General features: G+C 37.1%; 1 non-coding gene across 1 annotated transcript; it reads right to left on the reverse strand.

Annotated features, from left to right (window-relative positions):
* Positions 1-17,016: 17,016 nt before the first annotated feature.
* LOC115850148 (small nucleolar RNA SNORA62/SNORA6 family) lies at positions 17,017-17,163 on the reverse strand. Its single transcript, XR_004038253.1, has one exon. It is a non-coding gene; the product is annotated as a small nucleolar RNA SNORA62/SNORA6 family (small nucleolar RNA).
* Between the last annotated feature and the right edge of the window lie 458 nt (positions 17,164-17,621).

Consider the following 17,621-nt stretch of genomic DNA (forward strand, 5'->3'; position numbering starts at 1 on the left):
AGTCTCCTAGAGAACTTTAGCTTTTCAAGAAACACTGTAAAATGGTTCTAAAATAACCCCTTAATTTTGAGTGAGAGAAATGTCTAGGAAAAAAAAATAGTGTTACCCACAGAACAACAAAAAAAAACTGGCTAAACGGAAATCAATCTTTTTTTTCCTTTTACATTGCAAAAATTGCTAAAGTGGTTAAGGTAACATATAATTTTTCTTTCTGAAGAATTTTGTCCAGCCTGACAAGTAAATAAATGTGTAACTCTCTCTCCTTTTATTGCTGCTGAAACAAGAAATGGAAAATAACTGCAGCACATTTATGACATATTAGTTTCTTTCTCTACATGAAACACACAATGACAACACTTTACAGATGAACTGTACCTTTGATTGAACACGGAATGGTGGACTAGCTTCACTTTTGTGGAAAAGGATAATCTGTCACAGTTTCTGCCCCTGGAAAAAATTACAACCGAAAGGAAAACTACTGGAAAGCCTTTTTTTCTAACAGTGATAAAATATGAAACTGGTATTTTCGGTGTACATAAAATATTTTTTAAAAATTCCTAAGGAATGCTATCATCATCAAAGAATGCTTGAAGAATTTCATGTTTCAACACATACCACTTCTCATACGTCAAACCATATTATTTACCAAAAAATCATTTTGAGATTGTTTCATGGTTAACATACTCTTGTCTGATCATCGATTCCTTATTATTACTATTACCATTACTTTTGAAATAAATATGTATTATTAATGAAAATCTGCTTTATATATGGTATATATGTAAACTTAATTTTCCTCTCATACCCTGTAACCTGTAATATGCCAGATCAGTTAAAAGAGCATTTAAATGTTAAATGCTCCTATCACAGGAGTATAAAGTAGAAGAGGTAAATTTTCCCCAACCTCAGAAGAAAAGCATGATCAACTGATGTCCTTTTATGGAATTATAGTAACAAATTCCAGCCAAAAAATTTTTGATTCATTATTTAAAAGATATTTTTCAAAAAAATACAGAAAAAAGAATTTGTTTCACAGCACTGCTAAACAGTTTCATAAATCCAAATTTGAAAATAATGCCAAAAATCATACTGATTTTTTCTTCTTTAAATAATAGTGAAGTTCCATTGAAATGGTTTTTTAAAGATTAAAAATAAATACTTCTAAAAATGCATGATTTTACTTTCAATACCAGTTTAGCTGGTCAAGAAATTTCGGTGAATTTTGGTATGAAAGTCTTTCTACTTCCCCTGCTCCAAAAAATGAGTAAAATAACAGGTTACAAAATCTGAAAAGTCTGGGTTTAATAAGCCAAGGTTTCTAGATTTAATTTACTCTGAAAAATAACTGTGCCTATAATACACTGGGATTTTCCAAAAACTTCTGGAGTTGCCATTTGGGAAATTACTAGAGGAATACAATTTTTCTTAATCCAGTTGAAATTTAAAGACTAGGTATATATACTTTTGATAATTATTCTTTGCTTTTTTTTGGTCTCTGTCTCCTATGCTAACACAAGCTGATTAAAAGTATACCGATCTTAAAGGAAAAATGGATATTCTACAATTTCTTCAATACTCTTTGTATATAACTCATTGTCTAATTTTCTCCTTGCTAAAATTAACCCTGGGCCACATCATTGCTATGAAGATTAAAATTACTTTTAAATATATTCATTAGGTATTTTCTATATTTAGGATACACAGTCAAAATCATTATTTTTCATATTTACAAGTCGTCCATAAGTATATATTGGTTCTAGTTATAAATCTAAATGATTAATCTCCAAAATATACAAACAGCTCATGGAGATCAATATCCAAAAACAAACAACCCAATTAAAAAGTGGGTGGAAGACCTAAATAGACATTTCACAAAAGAAGACATACAGATAGCCAAGAGGCACGTGAAAAGATGCTCAGTATCACTAATTATTAGAGAAATGCAAATCAAAACTACAATGAGGTATCACCTCACACCGGTCAGAATGGCCACCATCAAAGTATCTAGAAACAATAAATGCTGGAAAGCGTGTGGTGCAAAGGGAACCCTCCTACACTGTTGGTGGGAATGTAAATTGATACAACCACTATGGACAAGAGTATGGAGTTTCCTTAAAAAACTAAAATTAGAACTACCATATGACCCAGCAATCCCACTATTGGGCACATACCCTGAGAAAACCATAATTCAAAAAGAGACATGTACCACAATGTTCACTGCAGCACTATTTATAATAGCCAGGACATGGAAGCAACCTAAATGTCCACTGACGGATGAATGGATAAAGAAGATGTAGCACACATATAAAATGGAATATTACTCAGCCATAAAAAGAAACTAAATTGAGTTATTTGTACTGAGGTGGATAGACCTAGAGTCTGTCATACGGAGTGAAGTAAGTCAGAAAGAGAAAAACAAATATCGTATGCTATAACACATATATATGGAATCTAAAAAACAAAAAACAAAAGGTACTGATGAACCTAGTGGCTGGGCAGGAGTAAAAATGTAGACATGGAGAATGGACTTGAGGACACGGGGAGGGGGAAGGGTAAGCTGGGATGAAGTGAGAGAGTGGCATGGACATATATACACTACCAAATGTAAAATAGATAGCTAGTGGGAGGCAGCCACATAGCACAGGGATATCAGCTCGGTGCTTTGCAAAGACCTAGAGGGGTGGGACAGGGAGAGTGGGAGGGAGGCTCAAGAGGGAGGGGATGTGGGGATATATGTATGCATATGGCTGATTCACTTTGTTGTACAACAGAAACTAACATAGCATTGTAAAGCAACTATACTCCAAATAAGATGTGTTAAAAAAATAAATAGGTCCGAGGAGCAGGGGCGGGAGCTGCGAGACCAGGGTGGTGCAAAAGGAAGTGGAGTTTCTAAGCTATCATTAAAGTGAAAAAACGTTATTATTTATTTGACCCTTCTTCTTGTCATAATCTTTGGAAAGATAGGTGTTTCAAGTAAGGGATCAGGACTCCCTCTTGCCAGAACACCACAATCACAACTAACTGCTGAACAATCATCGACAGGAAGACACTGGAACTAACCAAAAAGGATACGCCACAACCACAGACAAAGGAGAAGCCACAATGAGATGGTAGGAGGGGTGCAATCACAATAAAATCAAATCCCATAACTGCTGGGTGGGTGACTCACAAACTGGAGAACTATACCACAAAAGTCCACCCAATGGAGTGAAGGTTCTGAGCCCCACATCAGGCTTCCCAACCTGGGGGTCCAGCAATGGGAGGAGGAATTCCTAGAGAATCAGATTTTGAAGGCTAGCGGGATTTGATTAGAGGACTTCGACAGGACTGGGGGAAACAGAGACTCCACTCTTGGAGGGCACACACAAAGTAGTGTGTGCATTGGGACCCAGGGGAAGGAGCAGTGACCCCAGAGGAGACTGAACCAGACCTACCTACTAGTGTTGGGGGGTTTCCTGCAGAGGCAGGGGGTGGCTGTGGCTCACCGTGAGGACAAGGACACTGGCAGCAGAAGTTATGGGAAGTACTCCATGGCGTGAGCCCTCCCTGAGTCCGCCATCAGCCCCACCAAAGAGTCCAGGCAGGCTCTAGTGTTGGGTTGCCTCAGGCCAAACAACCAACAGGGAGGGAACCCAGCCCCACCCAATAGCAGACAAGCACATTAAAGTTTTACTGAGCTCTGCCCACCAGAGCAACAGCTAGCTCTACCCACCACCAGTCCCTCCCATCAGGAAACTAGCACAAGCTACTTAGATAGCCTTATCCACCAGAGGGCACACAGCGGAAGCAAGAAGAACTACAATCCTGCACCCTGTGGAACAAAAACCACATTCACAGAAAGAGAGACAAGATGAAAAGGCAGAGGGCTATGTACCAGATGAAGGAACAAGTTAAAACCCCAGGAAAAAAAACTAGATGAAGTGGAGATAGGCAACCTTCCAGAGAAAGAATTCAGAATAATGATAGTGAAGATGATCCAGGACCTTGGAAAAAAATGGAGGCAAAGATAGAGAAGATGCAAGAAATGTTTAACGAAAACCTAAAAGAATTAAAGAACAAACAAACAGAGATGAACAATACAATAACTGAAATGCAAACTACACTAGAAACAATCAATAGCAGAATAACTGAGGCAGAAGAATGGATAAGTGACCTGGAAGACAGAATGGTGGAATTCACTGCTGCGGAACAGAATAAAGAAAAAAGAATGAAAAGAAATGAAGACAGCCTAAGATACCGCTGGGGCAACACTAAATGCAACAACATTCGCATTATAGGGGTCCCAGAAGGAGAAGAGAGACAGAAAGGACCAGAGAAAATATTTGAAGAGATTATAGTCGAACACTTCCCTAACACAGGAAAGGAAATAGCCACCCAAGTCCAGGAAGAGCAGAGAGTCCCATACAGGATAAACCCAAGGAGAAACAGGCTGAGACACATAGTAATCAAACTGGCAAAAATTAAAGACATTGAAAACTTATTGAAAGCAACAAGGGAAAAACAACAAATAACATACAAGGGAACTCCCATAAGATGAACACCTAATTTCACATCAGAAACTCTACAAGCCACAAGGGAGTGACATGATATACTTAAAAGTGATGAAAGGGAAGAACCTACAACCAAGATTACTCTACCTGGCAAGGATCTCATTCAGATTCGATGGAGAAATCAAAAGCTTTACAGAAAAGCAAAATCTAAGAGAATTCAGCACCACCAAACCAGCTCTACAACAAATGCTACAGGAACTTCTATAAGTGGGAAACACAAGAGAAGAAAAGGACCTACAAAAACAAACCTAACACAAATAAGAAAATGGTCATAGGAACATACATATCGATAATTACCTTAAACGTGAATGGATTAAATGCTCCAACCAAAAGACACAGGCTTGCTGAATGGATACAAAAACAAGACCCATATATATGTTGTCTACAAGAGAACCACTTCAGACATAGGGACACGTACAGACTGAAAGTGAGGGGATGGAAAAGATATTCCATGCAAATGGAAATCAAAGGAAAGCTGGAGAAGCAATACTCATATCAGATAAAATAGACTTTAAAATAAAGAGTGTTACAAGGGACAAGGAAGGACACTACATAATGATCAAGTGATCAATCCAAGAAGAAGATATAACAATTATAAATATATATGCACCCAACATAGGAGCACCGCAATACATAAGGCAACTGCTAACAGCCATAAAAGAGGAAATCAACAGTAACACACTAGTGGGGGACTTTAACACCTCACTTACACCAATGGACAAATCATCCAAAATGAAGATAAATAAGGAAAGAGAAGCTTTAAATGACACAATAGACAAGACAGATTTAATTGATATTTATAGGATGTTCCATCCAAAAACAGCAGATTACACTTTCTTCTCAAGTGCGCACAGAACATTCTCCAGGATAGATCACATATTGGGTCACAAATCAAGTCTCAGTAAATTTAAGAAAACTGAAATCATATCAAGCATCTTTTCTAACCACAATGCTATGAGATTAGAAATGAATTACGGGGAAAAACAAACACATGGAGGTTAAACAATATGTTACTAAATAACCAAGAGATCACTGAGGAAATCAAAGAGGAAATCAAAAAATACCTATGGGGCTTCCATGGTGGCGCAGTGGTTAAGAATCCACCTGCTAATGCAGGGGTCACGGGTTCGATCCCTGGTCCGGGAGGATCCCACATGCCATGAAGCCTAGAAAAAAGCCCGCGAGCAGCAACGAAGACCCAATGCAAGCATAAATAAATAAATAAATTTGGGCTTCCCTGGTGGCGCAGTGGTTGAGAGTCCGCCTGCCAATGCAGGGGACACTGGTTCGTGCTCCCGTCCGGGAAGATCCCACATGCCATGGAGCAGCTGGGCCCATGAGCCATGGCTGCTGAGCCTGCGCGTCCAGAGCCTGCACTCCACAATGGGAGAGGCCACAGCAGTGAGAGGCCCGCGTACCACAAAAAAAAAAAAGAATACCTAGACACAAATGACAACGAAAACAAGATGATCCAAAACCTATCGGATGCAGCAAAAGCAGTTCTAAAAGCGAAGTTTATATCTATACAAGCCTACCTCAAGTAACAAGAAAAATCTCAAATAAACAATCTAACGTTACACCTAAAGGAACTAGAGAAAGAAGAACAAACAAAACCCAAAGTTAGCAGAAGGAAAGAAATCATAAAGATCAGAGCAGAAATAAATGAAATAGAAACAAAGAAAACAATAGCAAAGATCAATAAAACTAAAAGCTGGTTCTTTGAGAAGATAAACAAAATTGATAAACCATTAGCCAGACTCATCAAGAAAAAGAGGGAGAGGACTCAAATCAATAAAATTAGAAATGAAAAAGGAGAAGTTACAACAGACACTGCAGAAATACAAAGCATCCTAAGAGACTACTACAAGCAACTTTATGCCAATAAAATGGACAACCTGGAAGAAATGGACAAATTCTTAGAAAGGTACAACCTTCCAAGACTGAACCATATAGAAAATATGAACAGACCAATCACAAGTAATGAAATTGAAACTGTGATTAAAAATCTTCCAACAAACAAAAGTCCAGGACCAGATGGCTTCACAGGTGAATTCTATCAAACATTTAGAGAAGAGCTAACACCCGTCCTTCTCAAACTCTTGCAAAAAATTTCGGAGGAGGGAACACTCCCAAACTCATTCTATGAGGCCACCATCACCCTGATAACAAAACCAGACAAAGACACTACAAAAAAAGAAAATTACAGACCAATATCACTGATGACTATAGATGCAAAAATCCTCAACAAAATACTAGCAAACAGAATCCAACAACACATTAAAAGGATCATACACCATGACCAAGTAGGATTTACCCCAGGAATGCAACGATACTTCAATACACGCAAATCAATCAATGTGATATACCATATTAACACACTGAGAAGAAAAACCGTATGATCATCTCAATAGATGCAGAAAAAGCTTTTGACAAAATTCAACACCCATTTATGACAAAAACTCTCCAGAAAGTGGGCATAGAGGGAACCTACCTCAACATAATAAAGGCCATATATGACAAAGCCACAGCAAACATCATTATCAATGGTGAAAAACTGAAAGCATTTCCAGTAAGATCAGGAACAAGACAAGGGTGTCCACTCTCACCTCAACATAGTTTTGGAAGTCCTAGCCACAGCAATCAGAGAAGAAAAAGAAATAAAAGGAATACAAATTGGAAAAGAAGAAGTAAAACTGTCATTGTTTACAGATGACATGATACTACACATAGAGAATCCTAAAGATGCCACCAGAAAACTACTAGAGGTAACCAATGAATTTGGTAAAGTTGCAGGATACAAAATAAATGCACAGAAATCTCTTGCATTCCTATATACTAATGATGAAAAATCTGAAAGAGAAATTAAGGAAACACTCCCATTTACCATTGCAACAAAAAGTGTAAAATACCTAGGAATAAACCTATCTAGGGAGAGGAAAGACCTGTATGCAGAAAACTATAAGACATTGACCAAAGAAATTAAAGATGATACCAACAAATGGAGAGATATACCATGTTCTTGGATTGGAAGAGTCAATATTGTGAAAATGACTATACTACCCAAAGCAATCTACAGATTCAATGCAATCCCTAACAAATTACCAATGGCATTTTACGGACCTAGAACAAAAAATCTTAAAATTTGTATGGAGACACAAAGGACCCCGAATAGCCAAAGCAGTCTTCAGGGAAAAAAACGGAGCTGGAGGAATCAGAATCTCTGACTTCAGACAATACTACAAACCTACAGTAATCAAGACAATATGGTACTGGCACAAAAACAGAAATATAGATTAATGGAACAGGATAGAAAGCCCAGAGATAAACCCACGTTCCTATGGTAAATTAATCTATGACAAAGGAGGCAAGGATATACAATGGAGAAAAGACAGTCTCTTCAATAAGTGGTGCTGGGAAAACTGGACAGGTACATGTAAAAGAATGAAATTAGAACACTCCCTAACACCATACACAAAAATAAACTCAAAATGGATTCGAGACCTAAATGTAAGACTACACACTATAAAACTCTTAGAGGAAAACATAGGAAGAACACTCTTTGACATAACACTCTTTGACAGCAAGATCTTTTTTGATCCACCTCCTAGAGTAATGGAAATAAAAAAATAAATAAACAAATGGGACCTAATGAAACTTAAAAGCTTTTGCCCAGCAAAGGAAACCATAAACAAGACGAAAAGACAACCCTCAGAATGGGAGAAAATATTTGCAAACGAATCAACGGACAAAGGATTAATCTCCAAAATATATAAACAGCTCATGCAGATCAATATTTAAAAAACAAACAACCCAATCCAAAAATGGGCAGAAGACCTAAATAGACATTTCTCCGAAGAAGACATACAGATGGCCAAGAAGCACATGAAAAGCTGCTCAACATCACTAATTATTAGAGAAATGCAAATTAAAACTACAATGAGGTATCACCTCACACCAGTTAGAATGGGCATCATCAGAAAATCTACAAACAACCAATGCTGGAGAGGGTGTGGAGAAAAGGGAACCCTCTTGCACTGTTGCTGGGAATGTAAATTGATACAGCCACTATGGAGAACAGTATGGAGGTTCCCTAAAAAACTAAAAATAGAATTAGCATATGATGCAGCAATCCCACTACTGGGCATATACCCAGAGAAAACCATTATTCAAAAAGACACATGCACCCCAATGTTCACTGCAGCACTATTTACAATAGGCAGGTCATGGAAGCAACCTAAATATGCCCATTGACAGACGAATGGATAAAGAAGATGTGGTACATATATACAATGGAATATTACTCAGCCATAAAAAGGAATGTAATTGGGTCATTTGTTGAGATGTGGATGATCTAGAGACTGTCATACAGAGTGAAGTAAATCAAAAAGAGAAAAACAAATATCGTATATTAATGCATATATGTGGAACCTAGAAAAATGGTACAGATGAACCAGTTTGCAGGGCAGAAGCTGAGACAAAGATATCGAGAACAAACGTATGGACATCAAGGGGGGAAAGTGGCAGGGGGGTGGGGGTGGTGGTGTGATGAATTGGGCGATTGGGATTGACATGTATACACTGATGAAACAATAAATAAAATAATAAATCTAAATACTTATGCTTTAAATAATGCCAAGGGAAAAAAATTGCTTAAAAATATTCATTTAGAGCAGCAGTAATTGACCTATCGCCATTTGCTGGGTACCAGGGAAGCTGATATTTAGCCTTTCCAAGAATGTAATAGATAACTAATATCACAAACCAGACATCTATTCTATTCTGGCAGTAGCACCAAGTTTTATTCTGCAGAAATCTTGGACCAGCTTCCCTCCAAGTTTTCAGTCTCAAAAGTTTAGGCTGGATAAACTACCTCTCTCCCAGAGAAGTCATTGGCTCTGAGACCGCCACAGAAACAAAGCATACTTTTCTCTACTCGCCTATTTGCCATCCAGACTGTCCTGAAATTTGAGATCACTGCTGGGAACAAGTGAGAAAAGGGTGAAAAAACTTCTTATTCCTCCCTCTTCCCAAATCCATCAAACATAAAATCTTTGTTATACTGCTTTAGTCAACTTATGTTACCCCTATTTGTGCAATGGGTTAAAAATAAATATGGAGATTATTGAAATAAAATCATAAACTAAACATCAATCTTTAATCTTCAATTATGAGAAAATTTCCATAAAATACTCATTATTAGCTTGAGACTCTCTGGACACTCTAAGAAATGTGTTAATTTTTCTTTATGGGAAGTAAAGAGGATTGACCAAACATGAATTTTTCCTTTTAAGGAAGAAGCACATGATTTGATATGTGTGTACCTTTCCAGAAAGTAGATCTTAGGTACTGTCCCAAAGGAAAAGAACATGTACATTTTGAAGAATTCCTTTGAAAAACATCTCTTTGATTAGAAATGATGTTTGCTTCTTTTCAAAATATTTCTTATACAGAATAAAGAGAAATCTACCTCTTAGGGTACCAAATGTGGTAAGAGAGTTGTGATTCTCTATCACCATGGGTCCTTGAGAAATGTTAGGGATAGGGTCAGTCACTTTCCTTTTGACCTTGGAATTGTACCCTATAAGCCATACAAAGACTCCCCAGTAAGGCAAAGACACCTCTATGAGATCTACCCTCAACCATCAACAATGTAGGTTCTGGAGCTAAAATGGTGAATACTACAAGGGATCTCTCCTTCAAGAAGAGAGCTTACAGAAGTATGAAAATATCCATTTATTGCTTGTTGCTTTATTTGAAGGAACTCTAAGGCCAGTTCAAAATGTAGTCTAACATAAGGAGGGGGGAGGCAGCCCCAAGTTTCCAGAAACTAAATACTTTCTCTTTCACAAATGAGGAAACGTAAATAAGAGGCCTCATCAGGATAGTCCCCACGTTTCCCCAAGTCCAGTTTATAAGCTCTCAATGACAAATGAAATATTTTGTCAGAACTATTAAAAATATACCAAAAATGTCAGCCCAGTATGGATAAAAGTAAGTTCAACTAAGATTTTTAAAGTAAGCATTTTACAGATGGTAATCTAAGGAAGATGCATAGTTTTCCATGCAATACATCTTTCTTTTCCACACATGACTGCTAAACAAACAACTGAACCTGAGACTGATATAACAGAAATAAAGGCTCAAGTCCCAGGAAGACTACAGTCACCCTCTACTGCATGCAAGTAAAAACACATCTACAATAAAATGTGAATTCTAGAAGTAAGTTTGTTACAAACAGAAGTATCCATTCTTACCCCAGCTCCAAAACCTTCCCCCTCACCATAAGTCTTTCCCATTTCAGGTCAGGACAACAGTGTCTACCCAGCTACTGAAATCCCCAAACTAGAAAGCATCTAATTATTCTTTTTCAATAACCATCTACCCCAACTCAAAGAATAAGTTTTGTGTATCATTTGAGTTTTTATTTTCATAACGTCAGAACAAAATTGGTAATCATCAACCCATCTCACAGTCTACCTGTATACGTGGCTCTCACAGATGCCATAAACATATTAGCTATATCAATAAATAAATCTATGCTTCTTTCTTTGTGAAGTTTTCAATTTGTCAACCAAAACTCTGTTTTCATCTATAATTCCTCTAAAATAGTTACATTCAAAAAATGATTTATAAGAAATTAAACATTTGTTAAAGTTTGCCAAGTTTGGCATAATATTTTTTAAAAGGTATTACAAAATAAACGTTAGATGAATTTATTTTTTGTAAATTGTGTCATTTAATCTTCATGATTTATATTTTCAATGTTAATAATTAACTTACACAAATGATACCTTAAAATCAATTAATGTTATATGAGTAGAAAAAGTGCTTGCACAGATACAGCTCTGGAAATGATATTATATCATTACCTTTTTTGACTTATGAATCACAATTTTCTAAATATTTAAACTACACCTTTGCCAAAGATGCAATGTTTATTTTTCCTTGTCAGTGAAGTACGTTTTCTTCTTCCTTGACAAGACAAAAAATGAACCACTCCAATTTATGAGTCATGGGCTAATCTTTTTTAAAACACAGTTTTAGAATATAACTTCAAGTAAGTTTCCTCTAAAAAATAATGAATTACAATCTCTCAGAACCTTAGTCACTAAAGTATACACTTCTGAGAATAGAGGCAATGTATGAATTTGCTTAGAAACACTCAGTGATATCTTTCATTATTGACAAACTAATTCTGAGGTACACAAAGTGTCTAAAATTTTACTAAATGGCTTGTGGAAGCTCAAAGACCGATCATTAGAAATTCTCCCTTCCACTAGGAAGATGTAATGTTCTTGGTGCTGAGGTATAAAATGAATCATTTGACATTTGAATTCATAATTGTACCGGCAAAACTGATTCTGGGTATTTCACATGAAAGTCCAGAATTTTTCTGGGAAACTGGCATCATATGAAATGAAATGTGTTAATGTCACATTATTAAATACAGAATTCAGGAGCACAACTTTACAGTAGTTTGTGTGAAAATGTATGGGCGTTCGTCTGCCCAGGAGAGCAATATGAGCCATTGGTGAGAAGTGTGTTAAAAGATCATTTTTAGGAAAAAGTAAAGCTATGATTCTCATACAGATATAAAAAGGGATGCACATTAAAGATTTTACTTTACTTAGATGAGGGAATCAGGCAGATGCTGTAACTGAATGAAGGGAAAAGGAACAAAAATTCATATGGAGTAAAGGAATGTTGAAATTAATTGCAAATGTGGACAAAACCGTTTTCCAGAGAAAAAAGTACTCAATTAAAATCACTACTGCACAGAGAAGAGTTTATATATATATATTAGTTACCTGCAACTTACAAAGAGTTGCAAAATAGCTCAGAGACAATAAACAGAGCTAGAATCTGATAACCAAGAAGGGAAATCTAAGAAGGCTGCATTAAAAAAAAAGTATGTGTGTGTGTGTGTGTATGTATGTGTGTGTGTGTGTGTATATATATATATATATACACACACATATATATATATATAGAGAGAGAGAGAGAGGGAGAGAGAGAAAGGATGCATAGTTTTTCACTGAATACATTTTTTTCTACACATGACTGCTTAATAAACAACTACAACCTGAGGCTGATATAATAGAAATAAAGGCTCAAATTCAAGGGAAACTACTGTTATCCTGTACTGCATATAAGTGAGCACACATCTAAAACAAAATATAAATTCCAGACATTTTTTTTTTAAAACCAGAACTACCCATTTGTCCCCAGCCCCAAGACCTTTTCTCTCACCCTAAGTCCGTCCTACTTCAAGTGAGGACAGCGTTGTCCACCCAGATACTCAAATCCCCAACTAGGAAGTGTCCAATTCTTCCCTTTCAATCACCATCCGCCCCAACTCTAAGACAAGACAATGCATCAGCAAGTCCTTGTTTGAACATGATAATCTCTTTTGGTTTACTGGAAGCCTCTCACTAGTCCCCAGACTCTACTCTTGCCTCCCCACAATTCATTTTTCTTAAAACAGCCAGCGTATTCTTTTAAAAATGATATCAGATCAAGTCCCTCCACACTCAAAACCAATAGATAGCACTAGGATTTAGAATAAAATCCAAATCCCTTTTATGGGGCATCCTAAGGCCCCATAATATCTGTCCCTGCCTATGTCCCTAACTTCAATTCTTCTCATTTGCCCCCTTATTCAACTTAGTCCTTATTTATTGGAATCCTCTTGATCCTTTGACCACACCAGCCTGGCTCCCATCTTTGCACTAACATTTTCCTTTATTTGGCAGTCTCTTGTCCCAGATTTTTGAATGCCTGGTTCCTTTTTTGTCCTTCAAAGGCAATTTCCTCAGGGATAACTTCTTGCTCCATTCAATGTAATATAATACTCAAGAACACTGTTTTTTATTTTATTTTTTTCATGGCAACTTACTGCTGAATAAAATTTTAAATTACTTCATGAATTTCACCTATGTCCCTGCCCTAATAAGCAAATTACCTAATTTCAGGGACTGTATCTTTTTTGTTCATGACTGTACATAAACACACAATAAGATTCTAATACTGTTTGCCATCAGTCAATATTAGCTGAGTGAATTATACTTTTTTTCTTTCTTCAGGGAAGTGGATAAAGTACATTTTTCTGAAGTATGATGAAAGTTCTAGAATTTGTGATAGATAAGTTCAGACTACTGAGGGAAGTCTGATTTAGAGAAAAGAGTAACTTAGAAGATCTGCAGGTATGTTAGCTTTAGGGCTAATGGGGAAGAGGAATTAGACTCATTTTCTTAGATCTATCAGCATCTAATTCAAGAAAGACTAGCAGGAGTTTATTTATATATATTTTTTTGCGATACGCGGGCCTCTCTCACTGTTGAGGCCTCTCCCGTTGCGGAGCACAGGCTCCGGACGTGCAGGCTCAGCGGCCATGGCTCACGGATCCAGCCGCTCCGCGGCACGTGGGATCTTCCCGGACCGGGGCACGAATCCGTGTCCCCTGCATCGACAGGCGGACTCTCAACCACTGCGCCACCAGGGAAGCCCAGGAGTTTATTTTTAAAGAAATCAGAATAAAGTCAATGCTGGGGAAATGCTGTAGGCTTTACAATGGTAGCAAGAGAAGCTCCCCTACGTAACAGTGAGAGCTGGAATCAATGTCTCCAGTTTAGCCTGATTATACATCTGATAGAGAAACGTCAGCTTTCTAATTTGTTATATGGAGATAACAGTCTTATATTCTTGTTTATATTCTATTTAGTTGTATAGATCCAAGGAGATTATTTCTGAGGATATACTTTGAAAAATGAAATACTGTACTAACATGAAGCACCACTGCCATTAAACCCATCACTTAACCTCTAAATCTCCATTTCCCTACTTAAACTATCTCAAAATACCTCTCCCTCTGCTTTTTGAGTCAGAGGTAAATGGAAAAAAAATTTATTTTGCTGCTTATGGTAGCAATACAGGTTGCATTAGAAATGAATGGGATGGAAGGACTCTGTTGACTTTGTTTAATCCTGCAATGGGATCCACAAATGTACAGGGCATTCACAGAGTGGAAATTTATGCCTCCAACTAACAGTAATAAGGTAAGTTTACTTTAAAAATGGTATTTGGGGAGTGTTCAATTACTGTGAAGCTATGCCCCCAACCAAAATGTCATCCAGTTCCCTAGAATCATCCACATGTCTTCTGAAAAGGTTTCCTCATTTGCCTCATCCTTCCGGCTTGACTGATGGCTCCCACCCAGCCTAATCACTATCACAAAGCATATGTTGGTTTAGGCTACAACAGACCTTCATAGATCGTTTACTGAATTCTCCCTTGCTGTAAATTGTTATTTTTTCTTTGTTGCTAGCAATAATAATACCGGGCATTGTATAAAAACTAGCTACCATTGACTGAATGACTGCCAGGTTTTCAAGCACTGAGCTCAAAGCTCAACGTGCATTAACAATGATAATAACATTTGAGACAGACACTGTTACAAGTGCTTTGCAGTCATTATTAGTAACTCATTTCTTTATCAAAAAACCCTGTGAAGCAGATATAATCTTCCCAAATTTACAAAAGAGAAAACTGAGGCACGATAATATTCCAGAACATGACAGCATTCACGGAAGTGGTTAAGTGGTTAAGTTGCACTGAAGCTGTGACGGAAGCTCTTAAATGTCTTGCCACAATGCTGGAAAAGAGTTATTGTCTTCAGTAGAAAGATACTGAGATCAATTCTCAAAATTCTGAAGTGACTGGCCCTATTTGCATAGTAAAGACTATGTGATAGACCAAGGACTCTATAAAAGTAACCAGATTAGGTCCAAGATGGAATCACTCATGCTAAGTCCCACATCAGCAAACCAGAATTTATCTGTTTCCCTACCTGGGCTCTCCAAGCAAAGGAAGGCCCAGGTCAACCAAGCAATCATGCTTGCCTGCTTACCAAACCCTTATCCAGCTTCCTGTTCCATATAAGGAAAGGAACTCTCCTTTAATCCATTAGCAAATGCCCAGTACATCTTCCTTGACCCTGCTCACTTTGGTCTATAAAAAGCTCTCACCTTGTACTGCTCTTCAGAGCTCCTTTCCACCTGCTAGATTAAACAGTACCCAAGTCATGAATCACTGAATAAAAGTCAACTAGATCAGTAAGTTATCTGTGGAAAATTTTATTTTAACAGCTCTACGGCGATCCTTTCCAAATCCATGATCTCAGCTCTTCCACATACCTCATGAGCTTTTATATCGTGAGAGAACACTGTGACCTCAGTTTCCTCAGGAAAGTGACTCCTCTCTGCCTAATCATAAGGGAAACCAGGGCTAGAATCAGTAAATGTTTCCCAACAAATAGAACTAAACAGTAAAGTGTTTTAATCCCAGCACATCTTTCATTCTAATCACTATATTCTCAGGGGCAAGTACTCAGCAAGCTGTGTGGGAATGACACGCACTGTTTCCATTAAAGTCATAACAGAATCTGTGTACAACACTCCTTCTCACTCCCTCGAAAACAGCTCCCTTGCTCCTCTTCTAGTGAATATTAGCATCTACAATGTGTTCTGCTTTGCCTCTGCATTCCTGGTCTGAAACTCTTTTCTGGAAAAAAGGCTAACAAAGAGTTCCTGGAAGTAAGAATTATGGACCCCCAGGGTACCTAAGGAATAGGAAACTCACAAATTAATCCAATGTGTAATTAGTTTTTTCCTTTTTCTCAGAGTTAATAAAAATTAAGTGTTCTCACAAATACAGTAACTGAATATCCAAAACAATATTACTGAATCATATTGGCTTAAAATATACATGATAGAAGACTCACTTGATTTTTGTCATCAATTAAAAGTTATTAAGTATTAAGGAAATTATATTTTACTTTTTGTTCTGAACATGTTTTATGATTCCTACCTAATCACATCTCCTTCTAAAAAAATTATCTACCTTTTTTAGAGACAAGAGCTAACATGTCCATGTTTTATTTTATAATCATAGCTGATACCTTGTGAGTCATAGTTGTTCGGGTTGAACTAAGGAACTTGAACCCTTGGACTGGCAGAAGTCTGTGCTTTGTGGAGCCTAGTTCAAAAATAGGCTTCACCATTCATATCTTTCCCTGGGAATCTGGAAGGGTATAATTGAGAGATTACATAGTTAGAAATGGTAATAAAATAGTTTTTGAATATAAAGGCAATAATTAATCTCAAACCCTTTACTTCTCGTATGGCAGAATTTTTCAACTTTGGCACTACTGATATTTGGGGCTAGAAATTTTGTTTTAATTTTTACTTTATATTGGAGTATAGTTGATTAACAATGCTGTGTTAGCTTCAGGTGTACAGGAAAGTGACTCAATTATATGTATACATGTATCTACTCTTTATCAAAATTTTTTTTCCCATATAAGTTATTACAGAGTACTGAGCAGAGTTCCTGGTGCTATACAGTAGCTCCTTGTTGGTTATCTATTTTAAATATAGCAGCATTATTATTATTTTTTTTTTTTTATGCATGTGGCAGCGAGTACTATCAAACTCCAGTCATAGAGGCAAGCTCTACTGGTGTTAGTGAAAATCCTGCCATTAATATAGCACACTTCCGACACTCAGAAGTTCATTGGCCAAGACTGGCCTCCACTGAGCTTTATTATTGTTATTTTTAACGTGGGTTGTTATCTGGTGCATTGAATGATGTTTGGCAGCATCCTTGAACTCTAATGACTAGAAGCCAGTAGAATCTCCTTCTTCAGTCCTGACAATCACAAATGTTTTCTGACATTGTCAAATGTCCCCTATCAAAATCACTTCAGCTGAGAATCACTGCCCTATGGATCTTGAACCAGTAGATCAATATACATAGAAATCAAAAGGGAAAGTTTAATAGCTGTCATTCTGGTAAAGCCAGAATACAGCTTGGAATTTAAAATCAAGACTTCTTTCAGGACTTTCCTGGTGGTCCAGCAGTTAAGACTATGCACTTCCACTGTGGGTTCAATCCCTGGTTGGGGAACTAAGATCCCCCATGTGGCACAGTGCGGCCAAAAAAAAAAAAAAAAAAAAAAAGGATTTCTTTCTTTCCCTCTGAACTGAAACTAGTGAGAAACAGAAAGAACAA

This window comes from Globicephala melas, chromosome 11 (assembly GCF_963455315.2).
Source record: "Globicephala melas chromosome 11, mGloMel1.2, whole genome shotgun sequence".
NCBI classification, from domain to species: Eukaryota; Metazoa; Chordata; class Mammalia; order Artiodactyla; family Delphinidae; genus Globicephala; species Globicephala melas.